The 19,799-nt window shown below is 33.2% G+C and overlaps 2 long non-coding RNA genes across 2 annotated transcripts in view; one reads left to right on the top strand and one right to left on the bottom strand.

Moving 5' to 3' along the window:
- Positions 1-19,799, top strand: part of LOC143083703 (uncharacterized) — a 221,748-nt gene that overhangs the window by 93,022 nt on the left and 108,927 nt on the right. The gene's annotated exons all lie outside the window — the stretch shown is intronic.
- Positions 8,867-12,567, bottom strand: LOC143081970 (uncharacterized). Its single transcript, XR_012980185.1, has 3 exons — positions 12,145-12,567; positions 11,289-11,467; positions 8,867-10,296 (listed from the first exon to the last, which is right to left on the bottom strand). It is a non-coding gene; the product is annotated as an uncharacterized LOC143081970 (long non-coding RNA).

The raw sequence follows: 19,799 nt of genomic DNA, 5'->3' as shown, positions 1-19,799 counted from the left end.
TGTTTGCATTAAGTTGTAAGCAATGTGACCTTAAAAAACACAACCGGAAGTGACCTTTTGTAAACCGGAAGTAGCTATTTTTTTGCACTAAATCAATGTAAAAGTATATAGAACCGTATATTTTTGGAATCAGTGTCAAGTAAACTATCAAACAATACCGAAAGTAAACTTTTTAAACTGGAAGTAAAAGATTATCTCCCTTTTCTATTTTTTTTTTTTATAGAAACCATATATTTTTGGAATAAGCATTCAATAAGCTGTCCTTTGACGCTAAAATTGACATTTAAAACCAAATTTTAATATTTTCATATAAAAAAAAAGGTCTAAACTGGTGGAAAGACCATCAATGGTTCTCTGAACGATTGGTTTTTAATTATTATTATTATTATTATTAGGTCTTTCAACCTTTCGGGTGAAAGACCTATTGCTTTTGTTCTGATTATTATTTTTTTTCTTCCGCCAAATTTTTTTCCTTCGCTGTTTTTTTGTTTCGCAAGATGTCGCTTAGATAAATGAAATATAATATCGAACAGTTTATGCGCTTTTGAAACTGACACTGCGAAAGCGAATACTTTCCCATATAAAAGTTATCTCCCCGAACACTGTTTTTCTTGTTATCGCTTAATCTTCACAACCGTATAAGAAACCGACAAATTTATTTTTCCAAATTGCTCCTTATATCTTCAGGATGTGCTGTTTTATTTTGACCGAAGCCGTACAGAGATTTCATATGAGAGTTATTTCCCCTTTTGTGTTAGAAATTTTGAAATGTACTTTAAACTTAAAAACCATAAGTGATAGAGACCTAGGGTCTTTTGATTTCAGATCCTTGGTCCAAAAAAAAATGAAAATAAGGTCAAAGTCAAAGGTCAAGGTCGTATTTTAGATTTTTATTTGTCTTTGATTTCCCTATAACTTTGGAATGGTTATAGATACAGAAAATTTAAGTAGTGAAAAATGCTTGGTACTTCAAGGAGCAACTTTTTTACGTATGACTGTATTGCTTTTACCATTATGTAAGGGACATAACCCCCATTTATGATTTATAAAAAGCCATTATTAGGCAAAACTCTTAAACAAAAGGTCCTTGACCCATAGGGTCTTTTGCAATGACATTGTGGAGCAATGACCTTGACGAATGTCGAAAGGTCAAAGGTCAAGGTCATGTACTAAGAGGCAAATTATGTGATTTTGGCACTATTTAAAGAGTTTTATGTGTGTTTGAATTTCAACCAACCAACCAACCAACCAATCAATCAATCAATCAATCAATCAATCAATCAGTGCATGCATGTTTCCGTCTCATGTGTTTAATATGAGGTCCAAGATCTCATTTATTTCTTTTCCGCTTGTTTCAAGACGTGTTTAACCAACCAACGTGTTTAATCAACCAATCAACGTGTTTAACCAACAAACCAATCAATCAATCAATCAGTGCATGTTTCCGTCTCATGTGTTTAATATGGGGTCCAAGATCACATTTGTTTCAAGAAACCCTATCCAACGTGTTTAACCAACCAACCAACGTGTTTAATCAACCAATCAATCAATCAATCAATCAGTGCATGTTTCCGTCTCATGTGTGTAATATGGAGTCCAAGATCTCATTTATTTCTTTTCAACTTGTTTCAAGAAACCTATCCAACGTGTTTAACGAACCAATGTCTTTAATCAATCAATCAACGTGTTTAACCAACCAACTAACCAATCAATCAATCAGTGCATGTTTCCGTCTCATGTGTTTAATATGGGGTCCAATATCTCATTTGTTTCTTTTTCGCTTGTTTCAAGAAACCCTATCCTTTTCTTTTAAAATCGCTTGCTAGGTCCGTAAATCTCAGTGAAACCCTACAATAAAATGTCCGCTCCTAGATTGAAATACTTATGTGTGTTACAAACTGGTGCTGAAAAATGTACATTATCAGAAAATAATCCTTAAATGTGTTTTAAAGTTACACCGGATTAATTAAATCCAAAACATGCACTGCTGGTATCTGTGATCAAAATGTCAATTTCCTCCTACAATGACAAAAGAAATTACATTGTGTACATTCCGTCTCTATACATGTTGTCTGTTCAACATCCCGACCTAAAGAGAAAAAGTTTTCGTTATTATAAACTCAAGTCACGTGATGTCTCCTCAATCTGGCGCGCGCGCTGTACCTAAAATAAAATAAAAACTTTCCAAACTAAACATGAAACTTCCCCGGAATAATATAGACCCCTTACAGAAACAAACAAACAAACAAACAAACAAACAAACAAACAAACAAACACACACACACACACACACACACACTCACATAACAAACAATCATGTTTCTAAGGGGGAAAGACCGTTTACAATTGCTTTTTAAAAGCAATTGATTTATATTTAAGGTCTTTCCTTTATCTATAAGGAAAGACCTTACTGTATTTCTTCTGATTATTATTCTTCTTGTTCCGCCAAACTTTGACAAAATTTCCCTCCGTAACCGTAAGACATGTCGCTTTCATGTTCACACTTTGTATCGGTGTCATGAATACCTATCTGGAACTCACCCTGTGAGTCGAAATATTTTGTCGGTTCGGAGTAATCCCTCCGAAACCCAAAAACCTTGTTATCGTTCCAACACCCTAACCGTAATAGGTAGAAAAAAAATGAAGGGTGAAATTTGTTCAGGACCAGACCCCGGTTCTTCGTTACATTTGGATCGAAAAGATTCAACGACTCATTGGTAGGGTTATGCCCCTATGAAAATTAATCGGTGTCGGTTGGCCACCAAAACTCAGAAACCGTAAGTCGTAGACACATAGGATCTTCACCAATCATCATCATTTCATGTATCTTTAAAAAATACCTCAAGGTCAAATTTGTATGTTGACCTTGACCTTTGACCTAACACCTTGTTATGGGATAATCTCAGAAACCATTATACTTACAGAAGTTTTAAATGGTGGAAAATGTTTGGGTCATTATGGCGCAACTTTGTTACATTTTGACCAAAGAGATTTGACCTTTCTATAAGGGGCATAACCCCTGTTTTAGGTTTTTGAAAAGACAAAATCAACTTTTACTATATAACCAAAGGTCCTAGACCCTTGGGGTCTTCAGTAATGGCATTGGGGACCAATGACCTTGACAAAGGTCAAAAGGTCAAAGGTCAAGGTCATGTCCCAGATAGCGAATTTAGTGTTTTTAACCTTATTTAAAGGATTTTTAGTGTGTTTTCGAGCTTTTTAAGGTTGACCTTGACCTTTTCAATACATTCTACGTCTGTTGGAACATGTATTTTACATTAAAAAAGGAAAGACCTCTCAATTGTTCAAGAACAATTGACAGTTTAATTATTATTCTTTTTGTTCCGCCAAACTTTGACAAAATTTCCCTCCGTAACCATAAACCATGTCGCTTTCATGTTCACACTTTTTATCTGTGTCATGAATACCTATCCGGAACTCACCCTGTGAGTCGAAATATTTTGTCGGTTCGGAGTAATCCCTCCGAAACCCCAAAAACCTTGTTATCGTTCCAACACCGTAACTGTAATAGGTAGAAAAAAAACAAAGGGTGAAATTTGTTCAGGACCAGACCCCGTTTCTTCGTTACATTTGAATTGAAAAGATTCAACGACTCATTGGTAGGGTAATGCCCCTATGAAAATTAACCAGTGTCGGTTGGCCACCAAAACTCAGAAACCGTAGGTCGTAGACACCTAGGATCTTCACCAATCATCATCAATTCATGTATCTTTGAAAAATACCGCAAGGTCATATTTGTATGTTGACCTTGACCTTTGACCTAACACCTTGTTATGGGATAATCTCAGAAACCATTATACTTACATAAGTTTTAAATAGTGGAAAATGTTTGGGTCATTACGGCGCAACTTTGTTACATTTTGACCAAAGAGATTTGACCTTTTTATAAGGGGCATAACCCCTATTTTAGGTTTCTGAAAAGACAAAATCAGCTTTTACTATATAACCAAAGGTCCTAGACCCATGGGGTCTTCAGCAATGACATTGGGGACTAATGACCTTGACAAAGGTCAAAAGGTCAAAGGTCAAGGTCATGTCCCATATAGCGAATTATGTGTTTTTGACCTTATTTAAAGGATTTTCAGTGTGTTTTAAAGCTTTTCAATACATTCTACGTCTATTGGAACATATATTTTACATTATAAAAGGAAAGACCTCTCAATTGTTCAAGAACAATTGACATTTTATTATTATTCTTCTTGTTCCGCCAAACTTTGACAAAATTTCCCTCCGTAACCGTACACCATGTCGCTTTCATGTTCACACTTTGTATCGGTGTCATGAATACCTATCCGGAACTCACCCTGTGAGTCGAAATATTTTGTCGGTTCGGAGTAATCCCTCCGAAACCAAAAAACCTTGTTATCATTCCAACACCGTAACCGTAATAGTTAGAAAAAAAAAACAAAGGGTGAAATTTGTTTGGGACCAGACCCCGGTTCTTCGTCACATTTGGATCGAAAGGATTCAACGACTCATTGGTAGGGTTATGCCCCTATGAAAATTAACCGGTGTCGGTTGGCCACCAAAACTCAGAAACCGTAAGTCGTAGACACCTAGGATCTTCACCATTCATCATCAATTCATGTGACTTTGAAAAATATCTCAAGGTCATATGTGTATGTTGACCTTGACCTTTGACCTAACACCTTGTTATGGGATAATCTCAGAAACCATTATACTTACAGAAGTTTTGAATAGTGGAAAATGTTTGGGTCATCAAGGCGCAACTTTGTTACATTTGACCGAAGAGATTTGACCTTTCTGTAAGGGGCATAACCCCTGATTAAGGTTTCTGAAAAGACAAAATCAGCTTTTACTATATAACCAAAGGTCCTAGACCCATGTGGTCTTCAGCAATGACATTGGGGACTAATGACCTTGACAAAGATCACAAGATCAAAGGTCAAGGTCATGTCCCAGATAGCGAATTATGTGTTTTTGACCTTATTTTAAGGATTTTTAGTGTGTTTTAAACGTTTTTAAGGTTGACCTTGACCTTTGACCTTTCAACTTTTTAGTCGATATCTCAAAAACGGTTAATCTTACAGAAATAGGAAACAGTGAAAAATGTTTAGGTGACTGAGGCACAACTTTTTTACATTTTGACCGAAAGGATTTGACATATTCTTATGGGGCATAACCGCCGTTAACGGTTTCTGAAAAGGTAAAATTAGCTTTAACTCTTGAACGAGAAGTCCTAGACCCATGGGGTCTTTTACAATGACATTGTGGACCAATGACCTTCACAAAGGTTACAAGGTCAAAAGTCAAGGTCATGTCCCAATTACCGAATTTGTTGTTTTTGTCATTTTTTAACGGTTTTATGTGTGTTTGAGAGCTTTTCAATGCATTCTAAGCCTATTGGAACATGTACTTTACATTTCGAAAAGGAAAGACCTCTCAATTGTTCAAGAACAATTGACATTTTAATTTTATATATTCCTTTCATCATCAAGGGTGTATTCCCTTGACATTTTGTTTGACATGTTTATGCAAATCCAATTATAGCTAAGATTTTTAATTACAAACATTTGTGGCAGTATTTCTACATTTAAGGCTTCTTGTCTAATCCTGGTTGCACTCTTGTTAGTTCTCCGTTAATATATAATACGGCTAGCCAGTTACCACTGGTGACCTCAAGTTTGTCAGTAAGATTTCCCGGCGAAATGTATAATCAAAAAGCCCGAAATATCGTAAGCCTAAATCAATCAAATGGAAACACAACTGTACAGTACTCAGTTAATGATTATGCTAGGCAATGGGTTAAAAGCGAGAAAAAAGACGTCATTAATATTCCAAATGTATTTGGGCTGTGAGGTTGTTTATACAAATCAGAACTCAGAAAAAATGAATGGGTCTATAAATAACCTAACTAACAACAATCTTTAGATACCCAAATGATACAAAACACTTTGTCATGATCCCAGCAAATAGAGCCCCATGTAATATTGTTGTTGTGAGTTAATCACATTACAATATAAACTGCTTGATAGATAAATTAGGTATCCACAATTCACTAGGAAAGTTATACCCAAATGACACTTACCAATTGAAATTCCTGGACAATCCTAGTTCTGTTCTATGTTCCTCTGGAATTTCAACCAAAGATCTTCTATCAATGTATTAGACACCTAAACTACAAAAGTGTCCTTACAGACAACGGTATATTTCTGGGTCCACCAAGTATCATTGAAAGTTCTTTATAAATTAGTAACATCAATTGTATCAGCAATCATAACCGGGCTTCAATCTTATATCCTTAAACTACTTAGTCTAGAAGTGGTGTGAATCAGATGCGGTTCCAAAGTTCTATTAGATTACATACAATGTAAGACTCTTTCAGAATATACCACCAGATACTTAATTGCTCAAGCACGAAAATATGGATAATGAAAAGACAATTTGTTCATTTATTAACTATTTCCTCAGTATCTAATATGTTTCATTAGTTGAACCACATATTAATTTTTCCCCGACATTGGAAAGATTGAAGAATACTTCATTTTTAGCATAAATAAGGCCGTTAGTTTTCTCGTTTGAATTGGTTAACATTGTCATTCGGGGTCTTTTATAGCTGACTATGCGGTATGGACTTTGCTAATTGTTGAAGGCTGTACGGTGACTTATAGTTGTTAACTTCTATGTCATTTTTGGTCTCTTGTAGTGGAGAGCTGTCTCATTGGCAATCATACCACATCTTCTTTTTTATATCTAAATAGTCGAGGTTTGAATTAGAAATAAGATCCAGACAAGGAAAAAAATAGAAATCAAAAGACTTGCCTAACCTTGCTAATATAAGATGATAATATACGGATATGATGTTTTGAAATCCTAATGGCAAATCTTTTATTTAAACAGATATAGCAAACAATAAAGCAAAACTAGTTGTTTAGGTAAAAAAGCACAGTAATAAAGTCGGTTTTGCACTATTGTTTTAATCCAAAATCTTAATAATGATGTAAATAGTTGTGAACTTTCCATACCCATGAAGCCAAATTCCAGTATCGCGTATTTATAGTATACATACATCTCCTATATACTCGAGAGTTTGCGTCTCCCATCAATAAGCTAATAAACCAGGTTTCCAAAAACCAGTCAAGCCGACGATTCCGATATGACAGTTTTCAGATTTCATCATGTATTGTTGATTGTTATCGAAGGTGACAATTGATATATTCCAACTGTCGTAGCAACCATTCTGTCCAAACCTTGTCGATAGTGACGTTTAAGAAAACAAATAAATATAATTGTCATCGGCAATACGATGGATGTTACTTAATGTCACTAATGGAGCAGGATATGCTCCCTCTTTTGGAGCACCCAAGATCCCACACTGTTTTATTAAGATTCGTTTAGCTTAGTATTTTGATTCCTGTTACGATTGAGAATGGTAATAGGGAATGTGTTAAAAAAAACACAATCTGACCAGAGAGTAGGAAAAAAACCAAAGGCAACCAATGGCTTTTCAACACTGCAAGAAAATCTGGCACATTCAGGTGGGTTTCAGCTGGTACCTGAATGTGTACTAGTTATAATATATAAATGGCCAAACAAAACATGCAAGCCTAACAAAGCGTTGAGGCTCCTGACTCGGGATTAAACATGTTTTGTGAGATTCCAAAACCTCGCCCTATACCTCTAGGCAATGTAGAATAAACAAACACAGAGCAAGACGACGAGTAAAACTCAGATTAAAAGAAGTCCGAGTCCGATGTCAGAATAGGTAACAGAAGAAGAAACTAGGCAAAATGATAATTATTCATAAATTTACTAGCATATACCGACATGCCAAATTCAGACCTATATTAAACTGATTGAAAGATTATGTCTTCATCATATGAAAATCAAGCAAAATCCCTTCCGTTGGGGATTTAATATATACCATCATAAAATATGGGTGAAGAAAAATAATTCGTATCATGTCAACAACTGGTTTCCGAATAAATGTGTTAACCTCCGATGCAGAAACCCTCGGTCTATGAGCGAAGTAATATTAATATCAAAATTATATCCCTTCTGAATAAGTCTGATGTTGAAAGGTTTGTTTAGCTTTGAGTTGAATGCCGACATTTTTGCATTTTGTATAGAATAAAGATTGGATGTAAATTACCTGACGTCCTGAACGTAAAAAAAAATCATCATAGATACCAGGATTAAAATTTTATATTTACCCCAGACGCCAAATACAGCTAAAGTAATATATTCTGAGGTAGAAAAGCCTTAGTATTTCAAAAGTTCAAAGTTTGGTTAACAGTTTGTTTATATTTATAAACATATCAATGATAACTCTAGTTAACACAGAAGTGCTGACTACTGGGCTTATGATACCCTCGGGGAAATAAATCTCCACCAACAGTGGCATCGACCCAGTAGTTGTAAATAACCAGGATTAAAATTTTCTATTTACGCCAGACGCGCTTTTTGTCTACTAAAGACTCATCAGTGACAATGTCTGCAAGTTGATTTATTTTTCGAATGAAGTTCTTGTACCGATGATAACATTTAATAAATGTTTTGACTAGCTTACGATATCGAGAACCCTGGTGTAATAATGTTTACATATAAAAAAAGAAGATGTGGTATGATTGCCAATGAGACAAAAATCCACAAAAGAACATACGACACAGAAATTAATCAATGAGCAAAACCCATACCGCATAGTCAGTTATAAAAGTCCACGGAATGACAAATGTAAAACAATTCAAAAGATCCTAACGGCGAAATGTATGTACAAATGACTAGATACTGATATACTGGTATTAAATTTGTAACTAAAAAAGTAAAATTGAAACAACTATATCAACTCATGGGTTAAAATCTATTGACTGTTTTCAGTTACCGAGGTGAAAATTAAACTGACTTTATATGTTAATTCTTTAGGAAAGTACACTGATGCTTATCCTTTTGAGAATTTTCTTTTTGTAATTATTGTCATAACATCGTTACATATGATGCTTTGTATAAAGTCGGAAAGGAACATTTCTCAGTTTCATGTTTAGACTTCTAAATTTCCCCTTGACATTTTCTGTTTTCAAATTCTGCACGTTTTTTGCAATCATTTAATGTCTGCAACCTTTGTTTATATCCACTTTTCCTCTCAAGTTTTTCACTTTCTATCATCAGTTCAATATACGCTACTGTACTTATCGGGTTAGAACGTAGAGCTATATCTTTAAGCCTATTAGTATGTATTGTTATCTCTTCAATCATACCTTGTACTTTTTTTTTGCAAGATTTAATGTCTTCTTTCATCTTTTGTACAAGTTGTGCTTTAGTCATATTTTTCTGTGATGCCTTTCGATATTGTGCTAACTTATTGCTATATGTTTTTGTAACCCATTTCGTTTGATACTCGACAATAAAAGGAACATTATAATGATCTCTCCAATCACATTTTTTGGGACATACTTTGCATAATCCTTGATGTGAGATTATGCAACATTTTGCTTTTTCGGTATTGTTGGCAATTGTGCAATTTTTATGACACGTCATATTACACACCAGACAATATGTAGTGTGTATACCTGTTCCACTAATATCTTGTCTTACTGTGTCAGTTTCTTTAAATAGATACTCAAAGTCTTTATCATGGTCTATCTGAGATTGGTACATTGTAAAAATTTTAACCTCCCCCTCTAATGAGTCAATCTTTGTCAACCCGTTATCTATTTCCTCTTGAAGATGAAGGATAATGGTTTCAAGTTGTTGCCTTTTTCTTAAAACTTCCGAGGTAAGTAACAGACTTTTTGTTTGTAAAGACATAATCTTTTGAAAAAATAATTTGGAGCTTAACATTCCCATATCCCAAAAAAATGACGAACGTTTTGTTGGATCCTGTTTTGTGTTGTTGACAAAAAGCGCAGAATTGTTAAAAGGAAAATAAACCTTGTAAGGAAGAGGCTTCCCGGGAAGTGCTTCAAGACCTGCTAACACTGGCGGTCTTTGTCCATCAGCAAATGTAATTAAGGTGCAGATATTATCAGTAATATCTTTACCGAATAATGTAAGAATCGATTCAAAGATGTATGTTTGCGTTGATGTAAGCCTAGCATCTGGTGCTTTTAGAATAAAACATACTGCATCAAGGACAGTTAATCCTTTAACATTTTTCGCTGTAAAAAGCTGTTTAATCTGGGATACTATTCTTGCGTCCTGAGTAAGTCCACGGGTATCACCAAAACCTGGAGTATCTATGAGGTTGATCGTGTAATTAAGTCGACTTACATCGTTGTATATTGTATAACAAGTTATCCATTCTGTCTGTGATAAAGCCTGCAATTAGCCAAAAACTTTTCAAAGCGTTCTTCTGTTGTGAAAGCTGTGAAAGCATGATTATTCCTGATAATTTGTAGAATAAGATATATAAGTATTCATTTCAATTTGCAGAGTATTTGACACACAATTTTTAATTGAAGTCAGCTCAAATAAATGCTTTAAAGTTGAACTGTCCAAATGTTCTGTGTAGTATTATTTTGATATCAAATCCAATATTCATATAATTACTGCTTATTTGTATCTGAATCTTTAAGTTATTCATTTTACGATGATGCAATTATGGTTCGTTGACCCTTCAAACCTTTATAAACGATGCATGGTAAGATTACAAAATGTGTTGCAACGTTTGGAAAACGATTCCAGGTATGTCGTTTTTAAAACATTTTAGTTCTTTATTTATAAATATTCTCCCATGATTACTCTTCAGGTGTACTTGATAATAAAACTTTCATAGCTGAATGATGTATTATATCATCAAAATCTTTATTTATATTTAAAAATCATTCATACTTAGAGTTTGTATTGCATTAAACAAGAAAAAGAAGATACAAATATGCGAGATTAAGCAACAAAATAAAATTCTACATTGTGATCTGAAACTTTATGTATTGCATATAATGCACTGAAAAATTAAAATATATGTTAATAGAAAAGAACGTCGAACGTAATAAATTTATCAAAAATTTATTTCATTTATTTTTAACATTTAAAAGTGTTTAATCGATTTATGCATAGAAGGAGACGCCTGATAAATTCCCTCAATTTATTATTATTACATTGATTTATCTCTTTTTACAAGATTCGTGATATTTGAACCACTAATGACTGTTTTAAATACATTTTTTTAACATGATTAGGTGACAATCTAAATGCCATGGTGTTTTACACAAATTACAATACAAACACTAAGCATAAAATTGTTTTACATTGAAGCAAAGTTTCGTTTTAATGTTTTGGACTTCGTATGGTTCATATGCAATGCAACTTACCTCATTCCCTTTTCGTGCTTGTTCGCATGTTTCGAGATTTACAAGAGTAAATCTAAATGGATCCTCCCATGTTACACCCATCACATAATTTGCCATATTGTTAATAAGAGTACTCTTGCCTGAACCTGTTGCTCCTACTATCATTATTGTCTTTTCTTGTGTGTGACTACCAGGTGATCCTATAAATATAAAAACTTTTAATGAGGCTTAAATATATAAAAATAGTTTTGTACGTTCTTTTGACCGTTTTCACTTTCTATTTATAAAAGTCCTTTTATTCAAGTCAATCAATTCAAATGCAGATTTCGAATAATTTATGACAGGTTGCATTGTTCATCTTAATTGTGATTTATTGATCAGGCAATATGTTGGGTTTTCATCAATAGCTCTAGAGGATGTATCTTATACATGCGGTCTGAACTGTTGTGCTGACATGAAATATTATTATTATGGTCATAAAAAAAATGTTAACAAACTTGAATCCTTTCGCAATACTAGATCTAGATTACTAATACTTTAGCTGTCTTTGACAATGTGTGAAACTTTATACTTTAAATGGCCGTTTTAACTTTTTAATTTGATTGTCACAAAGAGCCTTTTATAGACGAAACGTGCGTCTAGCGTAAACAATTCGAAGCCTTGTATTTACAATTGGTTTATTGAACCGATGGACAGGTTGTTTTCTTTTTCTTTATTTTCGCATTTCTCCTTCAAAACATAGATGTAAGAAAAGATGCGCGACCAGTGTTTTCTTTATTTTCTTAATCATTGTTAACACTAAAGTTTTCATTTTAAGAATCGATTGAAAGCCAAAATTCGTTTGAAAATACTTTTCTGAATTAATACAAACATTTACCAAGCGTAAATTTTCTTGTCTGTGAAGTCTCATTCCTGGCTGCCTTGTTTTCTGTGATTGGCAGCATGTACACATCTGGCGGTCCAGTTGCAATTTTTTTTGAAAATTGCTTAATCTGAAGTGCAGGGGAGATTCCTGTCTTAATTATTTCGCTTTCGTGACTAAAAGGTCCTTTATTTCCGGTGTCTTTGTTGGTGACTCGAACTTTGAAGATATATGACGTCTCAGCCTCCAAACCATCGATAACAATCATCCGACTACGACAGGGCTTAGTTGGAGAAAAAACTTTCCATTCTCCGTTCGGTGCTGATTTGAAATTTATTTGGTACAACTCCTCATCAGATAACTTTTTATTGTGCTCCCATTTAAGATTTATATGGTCGAATTTACTATTTTCCTCGATTACATATGGTTTTTCCGGATTTTCTAGAATTTTCTGCAAAATGCAAATGAAAAATGATACGTTGTTAAACAAGAAGGCCGATGAGCATTTGACAGAGCGAAAGCATCATAACATTTTGATCGTTCTCTATTTAACATTTTTATCCCATTTGTCAGCATTTACATAAACTATTAACGAAGCGATCATTTTCTGAACAATTTCTGTTTATACAATATTGAAACAATCAAGATTTACGAGACTTGGTTGTAGATGTACTAAGCCTATTTGACATGATTTATCAGAGTTCTTGAGATCAACTTATGAATTATAGAATAATGTTGTTTACTGTGTCATTTGAGAATATCGGAGATTTTACATTGCTTTCCGAATTATACACATTTTTGCTATAACTCTAAAAAAAAAAAAAAAGATAACTGTTTCAATTAAAAATTGGGTATTGTCATTACTGAAAAATCACATAGGAATGTAATATATCTATCTTGACAGTATCATGACATTGTTGACTGGTTTAGTTTAAGCTGTAATCGAACAAATTATAACTTTTTCAGATAAATATGTTTGTGTATTTAAGTATATGTTTACAAGGTCAATGTTAAATTTACAATAAAGATATCTTCATGATAGCTAATGTAATCTGTTTGACAGAATTAAGGATATTGTTGGGTTTTTTTTAATACAATTTAATATCCTTAATTCTGTCAAAAGATACCAGAGGGTCATTCAAACTCATAGATCCATATAAACTGACAATTCCATGTTTTGTTTTATTTTCCTGTATAGGAATGAAGTACAATGCTCCCCATACTGCACAGAATTTGTTAAAATATATTGAAACTTGATAGATTCTAAAAGCAAAATAACTTTGGTTTTTTTCTGAGTCCTAATATACATACACAATTTTCTTTAAATGTTAGTGTTGGATTTAGTTTTATAGTCAATATCCCGTTTGAATGGTTTTACACAAGCTTTTTGGGGGCCCTTTATAGCTTGCTGTTCGAAGTGAGCAAGGAATTCGCCGTAAATGCCGTACTTTGACTTATTATGGTTTACTTTTACAAATTGTGACTTGGGTAGAGACTTGTCTCATTGGCACATATTTGTCAGTTGTCCTTTTTTGTACTGCTAGTTTTTTATGCCCAATACTACATTGAATGTATATCCCACCTCGTTCACTGTTCTTATGCTTGTAGTGACATGACGTCATTTCAGATGTCACTGGCAGAACTTTAGAACAACTTATATTGAAGGCAAAGTTTGACATTTTGATTTGCGTTATCTCACCTTTACGCTCGGTTTTTCAAATGCGTTATGAGAAATTATAAATTCGGTCTTTTCAGTTGACTTTGTCGGCTTCAACCTGGAAAAAAGTGAGTGGAAAAGGTTAATTTAAGATTTCATGACAAAAATAAATCACTATTTCATATCACTAATCGACATTCTTAAAATAAATGATCCTTTATTCCAATGATAACATACCAAAAACACAGAAAAAGTTAAATAATCATACATTAAGTAGAATTAAACAATTACAGCAATTGTATAGAGTCTTTCCGCCTTATTCTTATTCATACCTTAGCTTATAACTATTCATAGTCTAAACGAATTTCATATTAACAACTGATATATAAAAGAAATCAAGTTATAAAAACATTGCGTTTGTACAACACTGTATCAACACTACCACGGCAAAGAAATATTTGACCTTAACAGTATCTAATATCCCGACTCAACGATATGTACGAACGATAGTAAAAAGTATCTATCAAAAAGGAGATGTATCCAAGTGTGGTAATTGTTGTTTCGATGTTGTTATTTTTGAAAAAGGCCATAATGGCCGAATGTATAGAAACTTGTTTTATAGTTTTTATCATATATATATATATACCTATATGATTGATGTATACTTACACTTACCTAGATAAAAACTTTGTCAAATCGTTTGAAAGTTTATGAGTTCTGTTCTGTTTCATTGACCTATGAACATCAGCGCAGAGTTCACAAAGGAGTTCAGGATCTTCGCAGTCATCACAGTATAATGTAGCATCTGCAGTATCACATATCTCGCAACTAGGAGAAATTGGTTGAAGTGGTCTAATCTTATGCTTTCGTGTAATTTTGTGCAATAAATGTGTCTTTGTACATTCATTGCATAAATCTTTATTACAAACCTTACAGAAGTTTGTCGCATTGATTACAACATTATATAGGGTGCATGGCATACAATTTGAACTCTCACGATTGATAGCAACTACATTATGATTTTGTGTTTGCTCTCTCTTGGTGTGTTTCTGCTTACAATTTTCACAATATTGTTCATCACAATCTTGACAGTAATAAGAAGCTGGTGACTTTCTGTCCCTGTGGTAGCATGGTTCACATGTTTTGCTGGTTACATTGGGTTGTATTTCGACTGATAAATGTATATTAAAAAAATATTACTTGCATTATGAGGCATTTATTAATATTATAGTTATTATGTCACCCGATAGACAATGTCGGGTGACATATTGCTTTTCCTCTGTTTCTTTTTCTATATTATTAGGTCTTTCCACTTTCCTGTGGAAAGACCTATTGTTTTTCTTCTGATTATTTTTTTTTTCTTCCGCCAAATTTTGTTCTTGCGATAAACATATGTTTCGCAATATGTCGCTAAGATATTTGGTATATGATATTGAACAGTTTATGCGCTTTTGAAATTTACCCTGCGTAACCGAATACTTTTCTTTGTAGGAGTTATCTCCCCAAACACTGTTTTCCTTGTGTCCACAACTCCTTCGCAACCGTAAAAGATTACGACAAATTTATTTTATAAAATTGCTCGTTATATCCTTCGCATGATTTGTCCAATTTCGACGGAAGCAATATGAACGCTACATATGAGAGTTATTTCCCTTTTTGTATTTGAAATTTTGAAATGTATTTTAAACTGGAACACCATAAGTGATAGAGACCTAGGATCTTCTGATTTGAGGTCCTTGGTCCAAAAAAATGAAAATTAGGTCAAGTTCAAAGGTCAAGGTCATATTCTAATTTTTGAATTTGTCTTATTTTCACTCATTTTCATTAACCTTATAAGATATCGACAAATTATTTTGGTGCGTAAACAATGAATGGGAGTTTTAGCCCCTATATCTGAAATTATGTTTAAAGTGATATAACTTAACCATACATATTAGAGACTGGGGTCTTTTGATTTGAAATCCTCAGTTTGTGACCTTGAAATTGAGGTCAAGGTCATAGGTTAATTTGACGTCCTAGATTTTGACCTTTGCTTTAATTTCATATCTATACATCATAAAGCCATATGAACTGACATTTTAGACTGATTTTTTATATTCTAATATCAAAATAGATAGTAACTGGTGGAAAGACCTTCAATTGTTCTGTGAACAATTGGTTTTTAATTATTATTATTATTATACTTCCACCTTTTTTTGTCCGGCAGGTTTTTTGGAGCAAAATGGAACAAATCTAAATGATAGTTCACTATAAGAACAAAGAAGGAACACAAAATTTCGGGTTGCAGTAGGGTCTAAGATCATAAAAAAATGGCTGCCGTTTCCATGGAAACGGAACAATTGTGAAAAATTCCAGTTTTTGGTTTTGATGAATAATTTGGAGATGCTTAAACTCAGAATCATCATATTTTGATACAATGTAGGTGCCAGCCATATACTGGTTTTGGATGATTTTGGCAATCATTTGAACTGCTATGTTGCCATGGATACTGCATCAAAAATTACAAAAGTATCAAAATGCTCCAACTTCATAGTAAGGATGAGTAACATTGGTAGATGTGGAATTTGGCGTTGGAATTTCGAAAATGTCTGCCGTTACCATGGAAACAATGCAAAACAGGTCAAAATGATCCAAAAACCTTAAAGTGGCATTTACTTTCTTAAAATGGTAGGTCAAATTGATCGAAACTTTGATGGTATGGTCCCTCCCATGTACCATTGTGGTATATGCCATTAAATTTTGGGAATGGTCTCTGTTGCCATAGGAACCATCACAAATGTCAAAAATTTCAAAATGCTCCACAATTGATGAAACTTTATATGATTGTAGACTGGCAAGTCTGGATGAGACTTTTGACGATTGAATTTCCAAAAAGACCACCGTTGCCATAGAAACTGCAAAAATATCAAAAATTTTCAAAATGTTTTTAACTTAATGAAACTTAATATTATTGTTAACCGTCAAGTAAAGATGAGACTTATGACTTTGAAAATTCGAAAATGACTGCCATTGCCATGGAAACGGCAGAAATGAGATTTGTTTTAAAATGCCCTTAATGAACTAAAACAATTACAGAAAGATGCATAGCGATTAGCCATATATATTTGTGCATTCACTGTTAAACAGAAATGAGAAATTTTTGAAAATACTCTGAATGTACTGAAAATTAACAGAAAGATGTATTGCCATGCATAGATGTGCATTCACTGTTAAACAATTTTGAAATGGCTGCCGCTTAGTGGCAATTGGGGGAAGGGTGACTTCCGCTATCGCTTGCAATGGCAATTCTAGTTTTCATTGCTTTTCTACCTTGACGATTTTATAAGGAATAATTGTGTTTCAAATGAATGTTATCTCGGTCATTAAAACAGACACTCGTTTTTTCTCGAAATATGTCTACAAAAAACCTGGAATGGCTTCTGAAAAACTTAATCTAACAAATCGCTGAAAATCAAAACATATTTTAAATTGATTTTGATTACGTTCCTGTACACACAAGACGGGATAAGGGGTAAACTATAAGACAGTTCGTATTGGACGAATGAGTTTCTGTAATAGGTTTTGAGAAAACTATCTGCCAAAAATAAGAAGATAAACTAATATAACACATAATTAACCATGTAGTCATTTCAGGTTGAGAACTCCCTGGGTTGGGTGCTACTAGGCCGGTTAAGATATATACACTTTTTCATTCGAAACTTCTATAGCTCATTAAAAGATCATTACCAAAATTAAAACAGATTCTAGATTTTATTTTCTCACGATTTGAGACGGAATAATGCTATTGCTGAATATAAGGTAAAAGTCTGACTCAGCCTTTTCCCGGCATTTTTTTGAATTTACTTATCTCGAAAAAAAATAATTTATCAATAGTTTTACCAAATGCTCAACTTATATATAGTTACTGAATCAATTCAAGTGCTAGCATAAAGTGGATAGCGTGCATGAACCAAGGCTCCGTGTTGAAGGCCGTACCTTGACCTATAATGGTTTACTTTTATATTTTTTTAATTGGATCGAGAGTTGTCTCATTGGCACTCATACCACATCTTCCTATATTTATATAAGAATAAAGATATAACAGATATTCATTTTCACTGGGTAAGATGATTTATTCTATAAGCATTACTCAATTTGTGTGTTATCGAAATATGTTCTGGCTATTTGAACACCGATGTACAAATAAGTCGTTCAATTATCAGATCTGATTTTAAATATTCGTCTTTCTTTCATTTTTAATATATTACAAATGTAAACTTTTCTATTTACCATTGCTGATATTCGGAGTCCTTGTAATTTTTGGTAGACACACTTCCGAATTTCTTGTTTCCTGATGTGGGTCTTGCCTCACATTGCTGAAGTAATTAAAAAAATCGTGAACAAAAATATTCTATTTGACTTTAGACTTGATATATAAAATATCTAATATTTGTACTACTTTTGAGTAATTGTAAATCTTACTAACCCGTTACCATACATTGAAGATGTTCCTTGTATTTTTTTGACTATTCAAAGTAACGATATAAGATTAATAAATTGCAATCAAATTAAGAAAATATGTCCATAGCATGCATGCTCCGCTCGTAGTATCCTATCCTGTATCCATGCTTGCATGACCGTAAAATTGTGATAACACCTGTACAATTCATATAAGTGTAAGGTTCCCAACAACATAAAAAATGATTATTGAACTTAAATTCAATTTGAGAACATCTTCATGGTAGACTGTCCTCACTAAAAACACACTGTGATAGGAGACCAGCAGACGGAACAACAGACCATAATCATAAATTATGTCATTTCCTCTTTGATAATTATAAATAATAATAAATTAAGTATAGATTTATACGCTGTTAATATTGCTGCTCATCAAAAATAATAGTAGAGTATAGTACTTTGAGTCTTAGATACATGATTTTTTTTATAATTTGATATTGGGTTTTAACTATCTGTCAGTATCTGGGAGTGCTCTCATATCTGTAAAGGATGACACTTTTATATGACCAAAAAGTACTTACACATAAAGTCAAAAATCATCTACGGTCAACTTTGCCTGCATCGTATCTATAATTTGGCATCATTAACAATATCACGATAGACAAAGCATGTAATAACCCTTTTATAATAAGTTTTCTACAGGAACAGACACGTACACAAATCTAATATGCGAGTCTATAGAATAATTTACTGTTTTCAGTATTTTAATTTTTTCGGAGAGGACTGCGTTTTATTCGATGTTTAAGTTATATATGCTTTATATATATATATTCGTATATTTGTAATTGTTACGCTTATATCAAAACAAATTACTTTAAAACTTCAAGAATATACTGTGCTCATATTAAAACTATGTGTCCAATATTATTTTGGAATAATTTATCCTCAAAATATTCTAGTAAAACCTATTGAAAATTTTCAGTTCGGGCTATTGATTTACTTATATTGTTGAGTACTCTAAAAGTACAATTAGAACATTATGGCTACTTGTCATTGACATTTCTGTAATAACTGCATGTTGCTGTCTTATATTCAAGAAGACATATTCCAAAGTGAATATTATAAAAATTCCTGTCCTGGGTTTACATTTTGTCCTTTATGACTTTAGTATAAAAATAACGTATTCAAAAACACAATCTAGCATTGATTTTAATTGATACTTATTAACTTATCAAGATGTGAACATGTGAATTTAATTAGTGACAAACGGAATGACTTAAAGGGAAATTTGTCATACCATGATGTAAGTTTTGAAATCACTTTTAGCTGCAATATTGTCAAAGAGGAATGTTGTGACAATTAAGGCTTAATTATGTTAGGAGATATTTACATTGTTACAGTTAACCCTTCCGGAGCACCTTAGATCACCACATTCCTCTTTTAAACCAATACTCACTTAATTAACGAAGACATATCTGACGACATTCTGTGTCCTCTTGTTCTTTTCATTGATAGGTGTATGTCTGCAGATGAAGCACAAAGCGGATCTGGTTCTTTGCAGTCGAGACAAAACTTT

This window comes from Mytilus galloprovincialis, chromosome 7, assembly GCF_965363235.1.
Source record: "Mytilus galloprovincialis chromosome 7, xbMytGall1.hap1.1, whole genome shotgun sequence".
NCBI classification, from domain to species: domain Eukaryota; kingdom Metazoa; phylum Mollusca; class Bivalvia; order Mytilida; family Mytilidae; genus Mytilus; species Mytilus galloprovincialis.
This window is presented reverse-complemented; position numbering and strand designations above follow the sequence as displayed.